Here is a 20,931-nt window from a genome sequence, read left to right as displayed (position 1 = left end):
TTCATGGGTAATAGATTCAGGCACCACTGCTACAGAATGCTGAAATGTATGGACTTCTCCATAGTCACTAATTAATAGTGTGCACACACAGAAAAATAACCAGGCGGAACACTTAGAAATGAAATTATTGCCAAAGCACTGACTACATAGTTTTTCAAGTGGTCAGTCAAGTGAATAAAATGAATAATTGAATACGCTTTACAAGCAGGCAGTAAGGACAAGCAACCCAACAGGTTTTTATTTCTCTCTGAAGAACCCACATCTTATAGGGGGGTCTGGATTGATTTCACTCTTCGTTACTCGCCACAGCCTTTTTGTAGTTGTGTTTTCTCTGTGAGGGCTCAGAACAGCCCTTGCATCATTGAGCACAATCTCAAGGACGTTTTGGGGAGTCCTTTGCAGTAGCTGAAGACTTCATTTTGGTCTGGGAACCTGCATACAAGACAAAAAGAGTATAGGTTTAGCCTTAATCGAGGTTGCAACTTATCTCAGCCCTCCCTCTGCGTGATGCCAAATAATATCCATGGAGAAATTTTCTTAGAAAATGCATGTCAGTTGGACCCTCGTTGATGTCGGAGTCTAATTCTTGAGAGTATTTTGCTCCACATCTGCAAATCTGGGGGAAAAAAAAATGATTCTGACTGGATGAACGGGAACTGAAATTATATTGCATCTTGACACCAGATTTATCTTTGATTTTCTTTTGTCTTTCTCTTTCCTCTCTTGGCAACCTTTTCTTGTAAAGATCTAGGTAATAAGTATTTTAGGCTTTACAAACTATCCAGTCTCAGTTTCAACTACTCAACTGTGCCACTCGGTGGTTGGAAGGGAAGGGAGCCATAGAAGATCCATAAACAAATGGGGGAGGCTGTGCTCCAGAAACTTCATTTACAAAAACATGTTGTGGGCTGCATTCGGCCCCTGGACTACAGTGTGCTGACCCCTGACCTACCTGCACCACAGCCTTGGTGGTGCATCAGCAAAGGCTTGGAACAGTTGACATCTCAGGGTTAGCACAGACGTGGGGACCTGGGGAGGAAGATGGAGAGTGAGCCAACTTTTCTTTTTTCCTTGTAGGACTCACTTTTCTCCAATGGTGGGGAATTCAGCTTCAGTGCTGTAGGCCTTGTGGTGCCCAAGGGGAGGCACTAGAGAGTTATTTTGCAAGGCTTTCATCTGAAATGTGAAGTCTTTTCCCAGTTGAAGGTCTAGAGAGGAACCCCCAGGGGAGAGAATTGAGACCAGAGCTCACAAACCCCATTGTTTCAATGGTGTTGTATCTCTTTTACCTCCCTTAAAGTTCGCAATCATTAACCTCAAGACCCTACACTTGGGGAGAAAAAGATTTAGTTGGCTAACTGATTTTTGTCCCTACTCAAAGGAGAGAGACGGAAGAGGAGGAGAAGGATTGATATTCCCCAGGCAGAACAAGAACAGAAGAAAATATTTTCTTCAGATGATGATCCAAGGATGTGGTGAGCCCAGATGTGAGGGTAGTTGAGAAAGCGTGCCAGGGGCCTCGGCTGAATGCCTTTGGACTGCGCAGGTTTGCCAGACCCCAGAGCTAATTAGGACCAGGCAGAAAGAAGCTCAGCATTCCACAGCCTGGCTAGGCCCCTTAAGGTAATGCTTCTTTGAAGTCTGAGAATATCTCATTGTTTATTCAAGCTTCAGCTCTCAGCTTTCTCCAAAGGGATTTGAAGGAGCTTAAACATTAATCAAAATACAAACTGAGACTATTAGTAATGAATTTAAAGCCAAACCTATCCAGATAAGTAAAATTGGAGTCGATGTGGCTAGAGGTGGGAGATAAGCTGATTGCTTCATTAAGTACCAAATTTGGCACAAGTGTAAGACTCTTACCTGGGATGTCTCTAGGGAAGGACAGAACGCAGCAAATGCATCCACTGCAAGATGCCCAGCCAAATCACAGGCTTGACTACCCCCTCCCTGGGGAGTGTTTTTTTATTTTAGGGAGGATTTGACTTCAATAATCATCACTTTCAGGGGCTGGTGATGATGGGAAAACCAGACATGACCCCTGATGGTGATTATGGAAGAGGAGGGGCAATCTTAATTCACTTGCATTAATGCTAGCAATTTGGGACAGATGGATATGTGCCTGCGTGAGCCTTAGCACCTCCTTTTTCACCCAGAACCAGCAATTGAAGCAGACTATCTTGTCTCCTGAGGGCTGTCTCCCTTAATCAGTGCCTGCCCAAATGGCCACATACCCGTTCTACCTCCTTTCTTCCTCTACTCCACTTTGACCCTGTATAATAGGTGAGGCACTTAGCTTTTCCCACTCCATTGCAGGGATAGGTAAGCAGATCCTAGAGCAGCATTATGTAAGACAGAAGAAAAACTGTGCTAAAATGTGTGTGTGTGTGTGTGTGTGTGTGTGTGAGAGTGAGTGTGTTGTGTTGAATGTCTGCAGATATTTCTAAACTGTGGGGCTAGGTTTGGGTAATTTCTCACAACAGTTTTTCCTGTATTGTAGCCTCCAGTGGAAATTTGATGGGTCTGGCAAATATATTCAAGAATGCTATATCTGAGATAGGAGGGAGCTCATTCTTTGATGCTGGCCAGATCACAAGAGTGAGCCAGGTTTTTAGATTGTTATAAATGGCAACTCTGACTTGTTTGTTACCAAATCACAAAAGAATAGTCACAGGATCAAGGATACATGTGAGAGATTGAACTCTGAAATGTCTCAGAAGACTTTAGAAAAAGTCAGCTCTGTGGTCTGCTGTGTGGCCACTCCCTCCATCCTTAACTCTCCAACCGGATGGCTTAAATTTAGTTTGACTGGTGCATCTCTGAGCCCACTGGGGTGTTTGGCTGATGTGGCCTGGGTTCCATCTACCTTGGATTCTAGGCTGAAGATTAAGGTCAGGTTCTCTTGTTCTTTAGTAACTAAGTGGTGACATGGGAAGTTTCTCCCATGGTGAAAGCAAAAGGGCAAGAAAATAAAGCTGATCCAGCACATACATTTCACACCTCTATCCATTTCAGTTTTACTGACTTCTTATTATCGAAAACAGTCACGTGGCCAATCCAAGGTTGGGGCCAGGAGAACACATTCTGTCATGGCAACAATATGGATGAATTATAAAAGGATGGATAAACAAGGAAGTGAAAGACTGGAACCAATGATTCAGGCCATCACAGAGGCATACCTGCAAGGCTGGGTTCTGTAGCCCAGGTGGTGTGAGCAAACTGTCTGGTCAGAAAAGCCCCAAACTAGAGACCAATAGTTCTCTATAAAGTTTTAGGCCAGTAGATGAAGTAAGGTAAGAAATTGGGTCACCATGTAAGGATCTACCCTACTGTCATATAAAAAATGGTCTTATTATAGTACATTTACATCCTTTCACTTAGAAAAAAAAGCCTTATTTATCTATTTCAGAGACAGAGAAAGAATGAGTGGGAGGAGCAGAGGGAGAGGGAGAGAGAATCTTAAGTAGACTCAGTGCTCAGTGCAGGAGCCACACACAAAGCTCTGTCCCATGACCCTGAGATCAGGACCTGAGACAAAAGAATCAGACACTTAACCAATTGCACCACTCAGGTGCCCCCATCCTTCCACGTTATATTTTTAATTGAGTCTTTGGGGTTACCTGAGGTTTCAGTATATTCGTGAGTTCTGAGGTCTTCCACATGCATGTATTTATTCAAAATCTTTATTTCTCTCCAGCATGTTTTGCTCCACAAAGCTAAGGAGCAGGGATTTTTTTTCCTAATAATTAAATAAATATGTATCTTTATATATATATATATATATATTTTTTTTTTTTTTTTTTTTTTTTTTTTTTTTTGCTGTGTCAATATCTTATTCACCTCTTTGTTTGGACTTTCCGGGTGCTCATGGAAAGATCTGACACTAATTGCTGTAGCTTTCTCAGCCATGACTATCTTATTAGAATTCCTCTTTTGTCTTTGTGACGTTTGTGTTGGACCAGATGGTTTTTAGTTTTACTATGATAACTTTCTTGGGAGGCTGCCTTGATCTGTTTTTAAAAGTAAATGAGCAAAGAAGGAAGGAAGAGAAGAAAGGAAAGGAAAATGGATTTTAAAAAAGAAAGAAAAAGAAAGAAGGAAGGAAAGAGAAAATGGACTCAAACATAATTCTGATACCATCGAGATGGGGCATATTTTTTGTTTCTTAATATTAATGTGTACTGACACCAAGCAAGAATAACTCAGTTCCTGGAAGATATTTGTTCTTGGAAGGTAATACTATCAACCAACTAAAACAGCTTGCTTATCAAGGCTAATACCTAGCTTGTCAAAACTTGCTTCCAGACTTTCACATTCTTAATCCCACCAATCCAAAGGTATGATGCCATAAGTTCTCCCTCACCTTAAAATCACCCAGTCTGAGGCTTTTATAAAATCTTCTTTTCTTTTTCCCCTTTCACTTTATCAAGGTGGTGTTTTTCCTTATTGCAACATATCTCTAGTTTTGATTAGTCAATAGCTCTGAGGTCTTTAAGTAATTCATTTCTCAACAGAAAAAAAAATGTCATTATTTGTAAAACCAGCCAGTGTATTGAATATTTATATACCCATATAAGCAACAGAACACACTCCAGAAAAACTTAAAATTCTACCAGTTTCAAGTCTGTCAAACACTTTAGTCATCTCTGGTTTTTGATAAAAACAGAAAAAAAAATATAACTACTAAAATTTAATTAAAATATGTGTCATTAAGAAAAGTTATTCTGGGGCAGCCCAGGTGGCTCAGTGGTTTAGCTCTGCCTTCAGCCCAAGGTGTGTGGTCCTGGAGACCTGGGATTGAGTCTCACGTCAGGCTCTCTGCATGGAATGAAGCCTGCTTCTCCCTCTGTCTCTATCTCTCTGTCTCTCTCTGTCTCTCATGAATAAACAAATTAAATCTTAAAAAAAAAAGGTACTCTGTTATATCTATATAACTAGCTACTCAGTTTGAAATATTTTGACCTACAAAATTATGATTAATAAATCCTAAGTGAAGGTTTCTTCTTTAACGCTTTTAGCCAGAGCAAGGAATCAGCTATATATGTGACTGACTTCCTTCTTCCCTCCAAGGGGGGAGATATTCCATAAGCTTACATCCATAAGCTACACTCTTATCTAATGCCTGTTTACACCCATTTGTCCCCATGCACTGAATTCAGCAGTAGAGCCTGCGGCAGGCTACATGACTAATTATCTGAATTCCCTGACCCTGTTTGGGCTAGAAAGATTACCAATGTATTGATATCTGCATACCATCACTGTATTTGGGAAGAGGGTGGCTTTAGGTAGGACTACAGCCAGGTGAGCTAGTGAGCAAGTGACTAGAATATCCAAGGCCTCTCACCCTCTTTTTTCAACTTTACTTTTCAGAGGCATGGCATGGTTGATTCTAACCTTGGTTTTTGGTTTAAAAATGGCTCTACATTGCTATTTCCTAAATTAATATTCCACATTTATCATTTCAACACGGTGTGCTGTGAGAGATCCTTCCTGCATATGCTCATTATTAATGATGGTTTTGTGTGCAGTTTCCATCTTCCCATCAATCTAATGTCCAACTGTCAAGGGTCTGTCATGGCTTCCAAATGTTTAACCCTATTGTGATGTTTGGAACCAACTGACTTGGAAAAATGTCCCTAAAGAAAATTAAAGTGCTCCAATTTTAAAATGGAGAAAGAATTAAAGTCTACAGACCCAAATATATAATAATTTTTGTCATTAATGCATTTTTTTAAAAAAAGTAGTAGCAAGCCATCGCTACTCAAGATAATGCTTGGATACTGAAAGTCTCTTTAAAAATTAATAATTAGTGAAGAGTGTGAAGGAGAGTGGGAGATAGAGGCATAATTCACAGGGATGAAAGGCAAAGCATAAGGAATAGAGTCAATGATATTGTAATAGTATTGTGTGGTGACAGATGGTAGCTATACTTGTCTGGAGCATACCATAATGTATAAACTTGTTAAATCAGGGATCCCTGGTGGCGCAGAGGTTTGGCGCCTGCCTTTGGCCCAGGGCGTGATCCTGGAGACCCGGGATCGAATCCCACGTCGGGCTCCCTGCATGGAGCCTGCTTCTCCCTCTGCCTGTGTCTCTGCCTCTCTCTCTCTGTGTGACTATCATAAATAAATAAATAAATAAATAAATAAATAAATAAATCTTAAAAAAAATAAATAATAAACTTGTTAAATCATTAAGTGACACACCCAAAACTAATGGACCATTGTGTGTCAACTATACTAAAAAAAAATAATAATAATTAAAATTCAGTGGGCAGCAGAGGGAAAGGTTTACCACTTGATCTTAAGGGAAAAACAACACAGATTCCTCTTTTATAATAAAAGCCCATTATTCAATAAGGAAGTCTCTGTGCCTAGCACCGGGAAGGTTATTAGGATGTTCCATTCTCTCAATGTTCCTGCCATTTCTATAACAGAAAAAATATCAGAAGCAACTTTATGGAGAACATGGGTTGAATGATTTTATGGTCAAGATAGAGTTCGCCATCCACCCTCCAAACAAATATGAAGAGTGGAAATGGGGGTGCCTCAGTGGTTCAGTTATTTAAGTGTCTCTTTTTTTTTAAGACTTTATTTGTTAACGAGAGAAATGGAGAGAGAGATAGAGGCGGAGACATAGGCTGAGAGAGAAACAGGCTCCATGCAGGGAGCCCGATGTGGGACTCGATCCTGGGACCCCAGGATCACGCCCAGAGCCAAAGGCAGAAGCTCAACCCCTGAGCCACCCAGGCTTCCCAAGTGTCTGACTCTTGATTTCTGCTCAGGTTGTGACCTCAGAGTCATATGGTTGAGCCCCACATAAGGCTCTGTGCTCAGCGGAGAGTCTCTTGTCCTTCCCCCTCCTCCTCCACTCCTCCTGTCACTTACACACTCCTCCTGCACTCAATCTCTCATTCTCTAAAATAAATAAATAAAATCTTAAAAAAATAAAAAGAGCAGAGATGAATCTAATTGGTCCTATTTCCACCCTCCGTCCTCTGAATGGTTCATATCATAAACACTACTGGATACTCACTGCAAAGCATGGATGAAATTATACACATTATACAAATTATACAAATATGGATAATACGAAGTCATTGCCCTCAAAGTGTAAATGAGTTAATAGAGGGGAAAAAGCATGGATCTGCAAGATATTGAATAGTTGGCTGTAAAAAATTCCACTAATTTTTTACAGTATAGTGTGCAGAATTAGGCAGTGGCCTCGAGGGGGTCATCCAAATGGTATAGGGAAGCTGAGAAGTCAGAGGGAAAAAAAAAGATCAAGGACTGGGAAAATTTATGGATCATTCAAGAACTATGTGTTCATAGATGACTTTATTATCTCATTTTGGGTGGTATCAATCATCAGAACATCCATGTATTTTATTGGTGGTTATATTTGTGTACTGTGGCTACCAGTGCCTTCACTTTTCTTCCATTAGTTCCCTATATCCACTGGTGTCTGTGCATAGAATATTCTGCCTTTAGTAGACCGTGATCTTTTTCATGGCAACAGTAATGTCAGCAATGAGTCTCAGATGCTTTGTGAAGCTAAAAGGGGAGAGCTGGACCACCAAAGAAGCAGAATGGGAGGGTCTTTAGGAAGTGATTAAGCCAGCAGGGTGGGAAAGTCTTCAAGGAGGGATCTCTGGCCCAAGAGCCAGCTCTCCCCCATAATGATGTTCTTTCCTCTGTATCATCTCCATCAGCCCTTCAACATATTTCTATATCAAAGTCTGCACAAACAATACAACTTTAAATGTGCACTAACGTGCTTTCCATTTCCCTGATATGATGTGTTATGTGTGTTCAATTTTTTGGAATGAATTTAAGTTGAAGCTTTTATTAGCTATTTTATAGAAATCCTTAGTGGACCTTATAGCTGTTATTTCTGTGCAATAAACAGACGAACACATAGAAGACAGCAGAGCTCACAAGTCATTTCAAGGGGAGAATAAAGCAGGAGGCTGGTTCATTCAACAACATCATTTAACTTGCTTGTATTTAATAAAAGTGTGTGTGTGTGTGTGTGTGTGTGTGTGAGAGAGAGAGAGAGAAAGCATGCATACATTTGACCATGAGAAGTGGAGATTGTCAGTGTGTAGTGCAGTTGTGATACCGGCGTACTTGCTGTAGTACTTTGCGAGTACTGCCCTAACAAAGTAGTACAGAATGGGTGCTTTAAAAACAACAGAAATTATGTCAGCTTCCATACTTCCATGAAAAATTCTTAAAAATGTATTTTAAAAAATCCAAACCCAGAAATTTATTATCTCACGGTTGTGAGGTCTATAAGTCAGGCATCTAGATGCCAGGAGATCCATGCTGACAGCTCTACGGGATGATCTTTGCTTACCTTTTCCAGCTTTGGGCACTTGCCTGTAAGCCTTAGCATTCCTTGGATTGTACATGCATCACTCCAGCCACATGACCATCTTTGCCCTGCGTATCTTCACATTGCCCCCCTCACTGTGTGACTGTGCCTCTGTCCCAATTTTCCTTTTTGTAACAGCAGTCAGATTAGATTGGAGTCCACTCTAATGACCTCATTTCTACTCAGTTGTGTTTCCTAAAGACCATTATTCCAAATAAGGCCACATTCTGAGGTGTTGTTGGTTGGGATTTTAGCATTTCTTCCTTGGGGGATGCAGTTTACCCCATAATGCTTGCATATTGCCCTTTAAAAAGAAGTCTAGTCCAGAGATTAACTCCCACGTTCTGCTGGTTTTACCATTCATAGTCATTTCTTTAAAGCCAAGTGGTCTCTACATTCACATTATTTCTGTTTTATTTCTCTGTTGGCTGGCTATAACAAGTCATATTTTGAGAAAGGTAATATGTGGTGGGATTATAGCCACATTCTTTTCTTGTTTGAATTTTGTAATTTTCCACAGAAAAGACAGATTATTTTGAGGAATAAATTAGGACGTCGGTGTGATATCCACCAAAATCACAGCAGAAGAAATTTTTCCTTCCAAACAGAAAACAGCCCTGAGGAAGCAGCAATAGAATTTTCTTTCATGTGATGAAATGATTGATTTTCCATTAGGTTAAGTGACGAGACCAAGGTCACATATTTAAAGTCAGGGACAGAAAGAAAACCCAAATGATCAACATAGATGAAGCAAATGCCATTGCTTGCAGCCTATATATTCAGTTCAATGCTAAGATTCATGCTCACTTTTAGAAGCTTGTTTCAATACGACACTCAAAAGTCCTGAGTTTAGAAGTCAAGCCCTCCTCCATCCCCACTCTCATTGATCAAAGACTCTTCCACTGTCCTTGCTGATACTGTGTGCTTTCCATGCTAAAAAACAAAACCAAAAACAGTACAGTCTTCTTATCAGGATCAAGAAATTGGAGCATCAAAACAGTTTGAGAATATTGCTGCTCTAACATAAAGAATATTTTTTGGCAGATTTTTGCCTGGGGTTTCCATTAAAACTGGGAGAATTGAGTGAATGTATGTGAATTATATTTGGGTGTGACGTGGAGATATCAGAAGCAAAATGGAAACCCCTACATTTGGGTCACCCTCAAGCTATTTATCTGATTTTAGAAATGCCACTGAGTGTCAGTTTCTTACTAGGTAACATCAAGGAAAAAAATAATCATCCTTAATTAATAGTGTTGGTGTCATGACAATAACTTGACATCCAGCAAGCATTCCATAAATGTTTATGTGTTCATTCATGTTTCTGGAAATACCCCAAGAAATAATTATTTCATCTTCATGCTTCACTATGTAGATGGTTTAATATAGCTCTCAGAGAGAGCTATGTTAGATTTCAGTTCTGATAATTATTAGCTCTGTGAGTTTTCCTAATCTTTTGGTTCCTTCCTGCCTGAAAAAAAAAAGAAAGGGCATAATAATAATAATAATCCCTACCTTGCAAGGATATTGTGAGGGTTACATGCAATAATCCATAGAAGGCGCTTCATGTGCAATCCTAGCCTTTATTGAGTCTTTCATTTGTGACAATTACTAATGTCATTATTATTATTTACTAATAGCACTATACTTAAGACTTGATTACATACATTTTTATTTTATTTAAGGCATTAGTTCTCAAAAATGTAAATGATTCTAGTCATTTTCTTTTAGAAATTATTTCTCTTGGAATCATTAGCAAAAGATGAAAAGTGGTTTCTCAAGAAGTTTTGTGATTAAAACCCCAAATCCCTTCTGATTAGTTTGAGAAAATCTAAATGTGGTTAAACATGACCTTGCTTTCATTATCCACCTTACTTAATTTATATTATTAGGTGTTGAACAGAAATTGACTGAAGAATGGATTGTCTAACAAATAAACAATGTGGAAGGTTATATGTCCTGTATATTACTACTCTTGATTTGAGGTATATCTTTTTGGATTTCTATACTCAAAATTCTCATCACCTCTATTTTTCATCTTTAAAATGATAATGATAAAAAATGATGATGATAATTACTACTATTATTATAAGATATTTAATGCTATTCATGATAATGAAAATGTTTACAAGCTATAAACATGTAACACCTAGTTGCCTATAAACTAACTACCAAAAATAGATATCTCCCGGAGTAGAAGGATATCACAAGGGGGATAGAGAAGTAAAAAAAAATTAAGAGAAGAAAAAAAAGGATGTGTATATATACAGGACATTTTATGTTTCAAACACAGTGCTTATGTGGGGCTGTAAAATATGTGCTTATTTAGTCTTCATAACAAATTGAGTGTTTAATTACTAACATCCGTGGCCTAGGAAAAGTGTAGCACAAAGAAGGGAAAACCACTGAAGGTTACATGCTGGTCCATAGAGACTTGAGTTCTGACTACCTTTTTCAAGATGGCAGACTGACTGCAAAAGTACATACTGTTTCACTTTCCTGATGTCCCAAATGCAAATTAAAAATACAATAGTTATTGTGCTATTTTTTTAAAGATTTTATATATTTATTGATGAGAGACACAGAGAGAAAGAGGCAGGAAGAGGGAGGAGATGCAGGCTCCATGCAGAGAGCCCGATGTGGGACTCAATCCCAGGACTCAGGGATCATGCCCTGGGCCAAAGACAGACGCTCAACCGCTGAGCCACCCGAGTGTCCCTAGATACTGTTTTTTTCTTATATTGCTTGGCAAATGTGTATGTTTAGATGGTAAATATGTATGTTTAGATGGGCAATTTGGCAATCTTTATTAGAATTAAAATATGTAAGCTGTTTGATCCAATAACCTTATCTTTAAGAATATCTATTTTAAAAATAATATTTATGAGTATACATTTATTTTGCCATAACAAATTTCAGTTTGTCTGACTCAGTTGTCTCTACTTTTCCTATAAACTATGTTGTTTATCCTTTTGATTATGGTCTCCCCTGTGTCTCTCCATAAGTCCTATGAATGAACTATTTGAGCTTAGTAGTGAACCAATTATAATTTTCTCCATTTTTTAAAGATTTATTTATTTATTTGGGAGAGAGAGATTGTCGCTGGGAGGAGCAGAGAGAAAAAGAGAGAATCTCAAGTTGACTCCCCACTGAGTGTGGAGCCTCACTCAGGGCTCAATTCTATGACCCTGAGATCATGACCTGAGCCAAAACCAAGAGTCAGACACTTAACCAACTGAGTCACCCAGGTGGCCCATAACTTTCTCCATTTTTATCAAAGAAGGGAAATCTTACTGATTATCCAGGGATCTTGCAAATTTAATTATCCCTTCAGGTCCTTTTGTCTACCTGAGGCAATAATATAGTTTGCTCCTAAGTTAACTGCACTTTGAATCCTTGGACTTGGACTCATGGACTCTCAAATTATGGCTGACAGATTTAGGAAATAAAAACAGAGGATGCCAGTTGAATTTGAATTTCAGATTAATACTAAGTAATTTTTTAGTGCACCTTCCCTGCACTATTTGTGACATATGTTTTAAACATGTATTTATTTGTTTTTATTTGAAATTCCAATTTAACCAGTCATTCTGTATTTTATATGGAAACTTTATCAAATACATATCAGGGTTGGTAGTGTCAGTGATAATGATTACCTCATCCAGAAATGTCAGCAAAAGCAAACTTGGGTATATCACTTCTCTGAAAATCCCTACCTTTACTTAACCAAAAGGTCGTATTACTTCCTAGTTCTTTTAAGACATCATAAACTACAGAATACATCTCAAGTCTCATTGTGTCCCGTCCTTGAAGCCATCCTTGTGGTGGTTGGGAAGGTTGTCTATATTTATCTATAAAGAGATGGAGTGAGCAGTATTATTATTGGGTGCTTCACTCTTTGTTGCATGTGCACTTGATAGGCTAAAAGTCTAAGTCTTGCTTTGGTCTTCTGCCTTCTACATTAAAACTCTATTTTTAAGGAGGAGATGCAAACCCTTGTGGAAAGAAGGACCTTCACACGTCATAAATAAAAGTGTGTTATGAAGGGTTCTTGCTTGCACTCAACCACAATCTCCACCTTAGATACAAGATGATTTCCTGAAAGGTTACTGGGCATTCATGGAACTGACAGACCAGACTTGGGAATGGAAAGCATCCAGTGACTCTCGATATGCAAAGAACTGAGGATCAGGAAGTACTGCAGAGTCTTGTATCTAAAATATCCTGATTGGATTCCACAGCCATTCCTACCTCCGCCGGCCCTGTGGATGACGCTGAACACTGTGCCTTGCAACAGAAAGTCAGGATTCAAATGCTCCCATAAGACTGCCCACTTAGCCAGGATTAGATCACATTCCCACTCCCAACCTGTACAAGGAAGAGGAGTGAAAGGTTCTGAACTTGTCAGCTTCCTAAACTGGAATTGTCATCTCTCGTGTTTGTAGAGGATACGGTGAGAGTATTCTGTGATAGAAATCAGACCAGGAAAATGGATGCTCAGTGGCAAAAAACTCAACAGTTGGCCACCAAATATTGAAGCATATAAGTTCCCTCAATTGATTTCCAATTTTCTTATCAATCAGAGGTAACCCCCTGCAGATGGAGGAAGCAATCACAGCCTTGAGAAAACAAGCACTATTTCTAGCCTGGAGAAGTCATCCTTAATATTAGAATTCGCTCTCTTTGGTTTATTTGTTGCCTTAAAAAACTTAACCTCCCTTCCATCTCCTCGCTAAAAGCACCGTTTCAATCAATTGGGGGCTGAAACTATTCAAAGCTTGTGTGTGTTATCTCAGTCTGAGCTTTTCTGAGTAACGGCTTTCTGCCTTTTTTCTATAAATTTATAATCATGATCACTTAGATGAGGAATTTGTAACTTGGAATGCATGAGTTATAAGGAGTCAGAAAAATCCCTATAATTTATCACGTTTTTTTTCAGTAAGATTGTGGCTGCATATTCCTATAGAAAGGATTCACAGTTCCAAAAATGTATATTCTCAAAGGGGTCTATTAAGGAAAACAGGGTTCAATGATATAAGTGAAACCAGGAATATTAAATGACTTCACCAGTTTTGAAGAACTTGTTAGTAGAAGAATCAAGGCACCCAGTTCCCAATTATTTCATTTTTGTGCCAGTTATGCATGTGTTTTTAAAAGCAAAAGACAAGCTACATCTTTTACCAAATATGTGCTTCATTCTGGCCATCCCAGAATGACACTTTTAGTTTAACCTCACTCTCCATGTTCTGGTGATCCTGACAGAGAACCACCTGACCCAGCAGATAACTGGGGCCAACCATTCCCCAAATGCACTCTATATGGAGAGAATCTCACACATATCCTTTCTAATGGGTTCATAGCAGGTTGACTGAAATGCTTCAAGGATTTAATGACTTTTATCTTTTGAAAAACTTGTAGATTTAAAACATTACTCAAAATATACCTTGAAGTCTAATTAGCAGTGACTTTAACAGGGATTCTCTAGAAAATAAAACCTGAGGCAAGGCCTAATGGGATAATGCTTTATTAAGGAAATGAAAATAGAGGGCAGTGAGGTTTAAAAGGAAAAGAAGGGAGCAAAATAAAGATGTCAGGTACTGCAAAGTGATGGGTTATCAAGTTGGCTACTACTTGGTGACAAGCCATGATGAAACATAGCAGGTCCTTCAGCAGATGCACTTGCTGTCAGATGGAATGTCTCCAACTAGACTGCATGTACAAACCATGGGATAGTCTATGGGAGAGAGAAAATGAGGTACTGTATTTGCCCAGATCTGTCCTATCTCCTGCATCTCATGGATCAAAGGATACCCTAGGAGGAGTTACTGCCCCTCACTGTCATCTGGCCCCTTCAGCAGCTGTTCTCAGATGCCATACCTATGCCTTATAAAGAAACTTTCTTTTAGGTGTAAAGGTGATAGGAGGGAACCAAATATGTGGTGTTGGCTGAGTCTTGGCCATGCAACACAGGCCAACAGGAGGTCAGGGCACTCTCATGGCAAGGCTAGAAGACTCATCCAGGCAGAGAAGTGGCTGAGTAAGTCCAGAAAGTGGTCAGGGCCAAGGGAATCTAAGGAGGCGTACATAGTTTTTGTTGAATACAAGCAGAGTTTGAAGGTTTATTTCAGCTGTGAACTGCCTGTGGGATGTTGGGGAAAATATTTATTCCCTCTGGGTCTCAGAATCTTCTCAGAGTGATTGAAGTCTAAATTTTTAAGATTGCATACACCAACAGTGAAACACTTTGAATTTTGGATTTATTGTCCACAATAAACAAGTTCCAGGGTGGCTCTGGGGGCAATATCTACTCAAATCTCTGCCGGATTAGACATTTTCCTTTAATCCTGAATATCTTACAGCTCATTATTAATGGTATGTTTTCACAACTCCAATATATAGTAAAGCAGAGAAAAGCACTAACAGAACTACAACAGTTGAAAACAATATGAATACAGCTATTTCAGTTCATCAAAATATTCTGATTCAGTTAAATAATTAAAATTATTAATTTTTAGAGTACGTACATAGCAATCAGGTACTGTTGTATGGATTTTGATGTGCTAGCAGAAATTGACCTCCCTGTGACTTGACATAATACATTCATACCAAAGAGGATTGGGGCATGACATGGCTGATTTTTACAAAGGTGATTGTTCTTACTTTTTGGTTTTGTTAAATACACATATTTATTGCAAATTCAAACTGGGGAAGGGTCTTCTACGTTAAATTGTCTCCATTCCTCTCATGGAGGAAAAATTTTAAAGTGAAACATAGGTGAAAAGGGAGTGCCTCTTTCCTTCCTTCCTTCCTTCCTTCCTTCCTTCCTTCCTTCCTTCCTTCCTTCCTTCCTTCTTCTTTCTTCTTTCTTTTTTTAGATTTATTTATTTGAGAGAGAGGGAGAGAGAGAATTCCAAGCAGGCCCCCTGCTGAGTGTGGAGCTTGATGTGGGGCCAGATCCCAATATCCTGAGATCATGACCTGAGCCAAAACCAAGAGTCATATGCTTGACCACTGCACAACCCAGGAGCCCCAGGAATGCCTGTTTGCAATAGATTCTTGCACATAACTGATTTCTCATGAGTTTGGGGGAACACAGCCTGCAGAACTGTGTTCCTTCTGTTTTTCACTTTCCCATTGCTAGCCTCTTTCACAGACGTATTTCCCTTTAATTGGGCTTCGTCTGTTGCTATATACCTGTCAGGTCTCAAATGTTGTCCCATAATTCTTGGATACCGATTAAATGGTCACCAATTCATCATTATCTCAGGGGCAATTTAAAGCCTTACAAGTTGGATTTTCACTCACATAGACCTGGGGGAAGGGGATTGTTTATAATGAAGGGTCTCCCTCAGAGAGGCTGTACAATATTATGGTAAAGGGCATAGGCTCTGGAGCCAGGGGAAGTCTAATCCATTCATTCACTCATTTATTCAACAAATATTGAGTTGCTACTATATTCTAGGCACTATTCTAGGTACTGGTATGTAACCAAAAAAAAAAAAATGCCCTATTTATTTACCTTTGCAATGGAGGAGTTAGCAAAAACAAGGTACATGAATAAATTATATACTATTTTAGATTGTGTTAAGTGCTAAGGAGGAAAAAAAGTGTAAATGAGAAGTAGGTTGAAATTTTAGAGAAGCTTAGGGATATCTCACAGAGAAGATATTTGATCAGGAGGAGACATATATACTATGTTGCCTAAAGTTTATATAGTATTTTTGCAAAATTTACAATTATGTATTTCCATGGGATCTCTTTGCTGGGGCCTCAGCCAACTTTCGTGGGGAGCCTTATTAAAGAGGGGGATCCTAAGCTTTATTGACTTCATGGTAAATGCACACCTGCATCTAACACTTATGCCCTGGATGATTTTTGTCAAGCAACTTAATCTAGGAGGTTTTCCCAACTGCGAAATGGAGATGATAGAAGAATTGGTCTATTTTATTGGACTATTAAAACTTCGGACAAGATAATGAACTTAAAACATTTATTATTGTGTTAAGCACATGATCAATGCCAAATTCCTAAAATTTTAAACATACTATTACATGTTCTGTTGGTTTTGCTCACTTGCTTATTTTATTTGCATGTCAAGGTTATTTGAGTTCCCCATCATTTTTTTTTTTTAAAGCAACATGCTGGTTAGATTAAAACATCTTGGTTTAACTTAACTTTTTAACATGCTTAAGACTGGGAAGGAAGAAAGAGATGACATCAATTGGAAACCTACCTTTCCTAAGTATTTTGTATGTATGTATTTATTTAAACTCCTAACAAGCTGTAAGCATGTGAGGTATACATTATTAGACTCATCTTTTATATAGAGACATAGAAGAAGCTTAGAAAGATTAAGCAAATTATCCAAAGTCACTCAGTTTATAGGGAAAAGTGGGATACAGTCACAGATATGTGTATTCAAAACTTTTTACATCCATGAAGTCTGAATGAATAAAGATCTTCTTCAGAAATGAATTATTCATAAAGTGAAGGTAGCATTCTTATCACTCAGTCTTGACCTTAAGGAAATTAATTACCAACACAAGGCATGATATTTACATATTTGTACCTGGCCCATTAAGGACTCCAGAGCCAGAGGAAATTGGCAAAGATAAGGCAGGAGCTGAATTTGATTTTCAGCCTGAATTATTGTTAGTAGTTTTAATAAGTACAAATAAGCTAAGAGCACTTGCTGAAGAACACTTAGGAAAGAAAGCCATATAATGCCACCCAGGGCCCTTTACAAAATCACTATGCTTCCTGAGTCAACTCATCAGTCTGACAGATTTCCCCCAAGGGCAGGTGCCTGCAAACCTGGTGACAAGACTCTACTCACAAGATCAGCCTGCCCATTGCAAAAAGATCCTCCTATAGCAGCTGGTTGAATTCTCTTAATTCCCACTGGGGATCCATCTGTTTTCTAATCACTAATGCCAGCCTTGTCCTGTGGGAGCCACTAGAGCTGGCAGTGACCTTGCTGAATATACCTGGCCTTGATCTTACTAATGCAGTGATTAGGCTTGACGTGGAAAGTTGTTCTACTGAAGTTGAGCTGGAGAGCACAAGTACAAAATAAGCATTTCTGACATGGATATTGTGACCACACTTTTGTCTGTCTGGCAAAGATGTCAGCTCATCTGAATTGGGGCCAAAGTGTAAGAGAGTATTTGGCTGAGTTTTGGGTGGGGCACAGGGTGGTAGCTGGCAATTACTAAGATACTGGTTTTATAAACTAACAAAAATATTTTTTTCAAGAAGATTATGAAAAAAAAATATTAGCTTTTTAAAACTCAACTCATCCCATAATTTGCCTTTATGACTTCCTATCTCTCAAACCCCCACAGCTAACCTAGAACCTGAAATAAATGAATTAAAACAAATTTAACCGTGTGGGAATATAATTATTAGAAAGATCATGAACTCTATCAATAAATGTCCATGTACTTAAGTAGATGGAAGAGATCACTTACAAAAACTTGTTTTTAAATACAGGGACAAAATTAGAATCATTCAATACATTGCCAGCAGGGAGAAGTGAAAATTGTGATTTCTCTAGTCAAAAGAAGGAGAAACAAAGAAAATCTAAAAGGCAAACTATAGGCTTTGTAAAGTAGACCTACATATATCAAGCTATCTTTGTTTATCATCATATTAAAACATAAAATAATTTATGTTAATAATAATCATCGTGAGTCATTAGTAAGAACTTTGAATATAGATTCAGGTTTGTGGGGATAAGAAAATGATATATTGTATTATAAAAATACTTCAGTTAAAAAAAAAAGGGAAATATCATTGGTTAATTAGAAAACATTCTGTGGCTACCCAAAGAACCTATTTTTCCTCCAGAAAGTATGGGTTGACTGGTAATGAGCATAAACTGTGGAGTCAGCATGTAGAGGTGTGAATCCCAGCTCACAGAGCTATGGAATATTGAGTAATGGTGGACATTATTATTGTTGTTACTACCTTTTGAGGGATCCATGTGTTTATATAAATAGGAATTGCCCATTTATAGAGGTGGAGGCGAGAGGAGTTTACCTAGGGAAAGAGATAATCACACTAAAAAAAAAAAAAAAAAAAAAGGCAAAGCAATCTGTTTTGGTTTTACCAATTATAAAATGAGAACAAAAATGTCCTTACAATATTGAAATAATCAAACAGGTATTATTTCGTGTGTAGTAAAGGCACGGCCTGCTAATTCCTATCTTCTCCCCATTTCCTCTAGTGCTCTGGTTATTGGGATTATTTCATTCAAATCCTGACTCTTTGGTAGACAATGGCAGTGCCCTCTCCCTTTCAGTCTAGTGATCACAAGTTGGCATACCCTGACCTGTTTTCATGATTCTACTGGAACAGCTTTTTTGATTATCTTTTTCAGGGGGAGGAACGAGGGGTTTGTCTTGTTTGTTTGTTTTCATGCAATATCCCACCACTTGTGTTGGTCCACAGCTGTCAGCTAATCAATTCTAGATTCCACTCCTTTGCCCTGATATGTCTTTTGGGTAAATGACATGCTTAGAACATTAATAATGGACACATAAGTATTTGAGTTGGGGAAAATTAGCCTGCCATTTACCATTTAAAGCAAACCCGATCTGGCAGTAGTGCCTGGTGGTTGAGAGGTTGGGATACTGGCCAGTTAACTAAAATTTAATTCAGAAAATGATCAATTTATAAAGTGACCAATTAACCAAATGAGAGATGTTCTCCAATGTTTGATTTCATTGGGGTTTTGCTGCTGCCAAGGCTTTTTTTCAGACTAGCATGGTTGCCTTTTCCAATGTGCATAATTTTACTTAGGAATGGATGAGCTAACTCTTAATGCTGTCCACCCTCTTGCAGATTTACACCCGGCCCAAAAGCTGTGTCTCCACACTAGTCCTAAACATACACCTCCTTTGTTTGTGAGTTTTGGCCAATTTATCATACCTTGAGTTAATATTTGCCAAACTGGCTTTCAGTGAATTAGGTTTTGATCCAAGAATTGGAATTTGACATTGACTTCTGGGTTCTGTTCTCTTTTCCCCACTTGCCAGCAGGGTAACCTTGGCAAGTCAACATTCCTGACCTTCAATCTTCACATCCATAAAATGGAAATTATGAAAGTATCTTTACATAAGGTTGTGTGGGTCAATGAAATAACCCACACCATGGGTTGAACACAGTGAAATATATACTAAGGGCTAAAACAGTATAAATTATTATCTTGTAAGTTTCAGATCACCATAACTGGCTCTTTGGGAACAAAGGAGGGCATGGGAGTTAGACTCATTTTTTGTGTGTGTGCCTGTTGTGTGCAGGATATTGTGTTTAGAGTTATAAGTACATTACCTCACATAGTTTTTTAAAGAATACTTAGCATGATACAGCAACAAAAATAAGAAAGCTCAGTCTAAGTCTACAAAATTGGTCAAGCTTTCACAGATAATTCATGTAGAAGCTGAGATTGGAACCCATGTTTATCTGACACCAAAGTTCCATTAATACGATATGCTCTGACTACCATGTATCAGCTCTTATTTGTTTGGTTTTAAATAGTAAACCTGCCCCCTGCCTCCTACCAATTATCTTTTTTTTTTTTTAAGATTTTATTTATTTATTTGACTGAGATATAGAAAGAGTCAGAGAGCACAAGAAGAGGAGGGACAGAGGGAGAGGGAGAAGCAGACTCCCTGCTGAGCAGGGAGCCTAACATACTGACACAGAGCTTGATCCCAGGAACCTGGAATCACGGCCTACACTGAAGACTGACACTTAACTGACTGAGCCACGCGGGTGCCCCTATCTTTGATTTTTAAAACACTGAACCAGGTGCCTGGGTGGCTTAGTGGGCTAAATGTCTGCTTTTTGGCTCAGTGCATGATCTCAAGGTGGGCGGGGAGGAGGTCCTGGAGTCTAACCTCACCAGGTGTCCTGGGATGGAGCCCCATGCTCCTAGTTGGGCTCCCTGCTCAGTAGGGAGTCTGCTTCTCCCTCTGACCCTCCCCCTGCTCATATGCTCTCTCCCTCTCTCTCTCTCTCTCTCTCTCTCTCACACACACACACACACACACACACACACACACACACACAGGCAAATAGATAAATAAATAATAAATAATCTTAAATAAATAAAATAAATAATAAAACACTGATGTCTATTTTTTTTAATTTTTATTTATTTATGATAGTCACACAGAGAGAGCGAGAGAGGCAGAGACACAGGCCGAGGGAGAAACAGGCTCCATGCACCAGGAGCCCGATGTGGGATTCGATCCCGGGTCTCCAGGATCGCGCCCTGGGCCAAAGGCAGGCGCTAAACCGCTGCGCCACCCAGGGATCCCAAAACACTGATGTCTATTGACCACATAATGATTTCTTAAATCAGGGTAAGTATAACAAGTGATGTGAATATTTAATGCTTTGATTATTCCTTCCTTATAATTTCTGAAAATCTGTTATTAATATGATAGTACTTTGGGGTTAAATAAATACATACTTGGATAAAAGTATCATTCATGGATTTGTATGTGCATACTGAAAGGAAGGTGCATGGGTAGGGGATATACTATG

At 38.8% G+C, this 20,931-nt stretch overlaps 1 long non-coding RNA gene across 1 annotated transcript in view; it reads right to left on the bottom strand.

Moving 5' to 3' along the window:
- Nucleotides 1-212: 212 nt before the first annotated feature.
- Nucleotides 213-20,931, bottom strand: part of LOC111097236 — a 59,638-nt gene continuing 38,919 nt past the window's right edge. Inside the window, exon 2 of the long non-coding RNA XR_005362932.1 lies at nucleotides 213-432. This is a non-coding gene — a long non-coding RNA (uncharacterized LOC111097236). The remainder of the gene's footprint in view (nucleotides 433-20,931) is intronic.

The sequence above is a fragment of the Canis lupus genome, chromosome 8 (genome assembly GCF_011100685.1).
Source record: "Canis lupus familiaris isolate Mischka breed German Shepherd chromosome 8, alternate assembly UU_Cfam_GSD_1.0, whole genome shotgun sequence".
Taxonomy (NCBI): Eukaryota; Metazoa; Chordata; class Mammalia; order Carnivora; family Canidae; genus Canis; species Canis lupus.
This window is presented reverse-complemented; position numbering and strand designations above follow the sequence as displayed.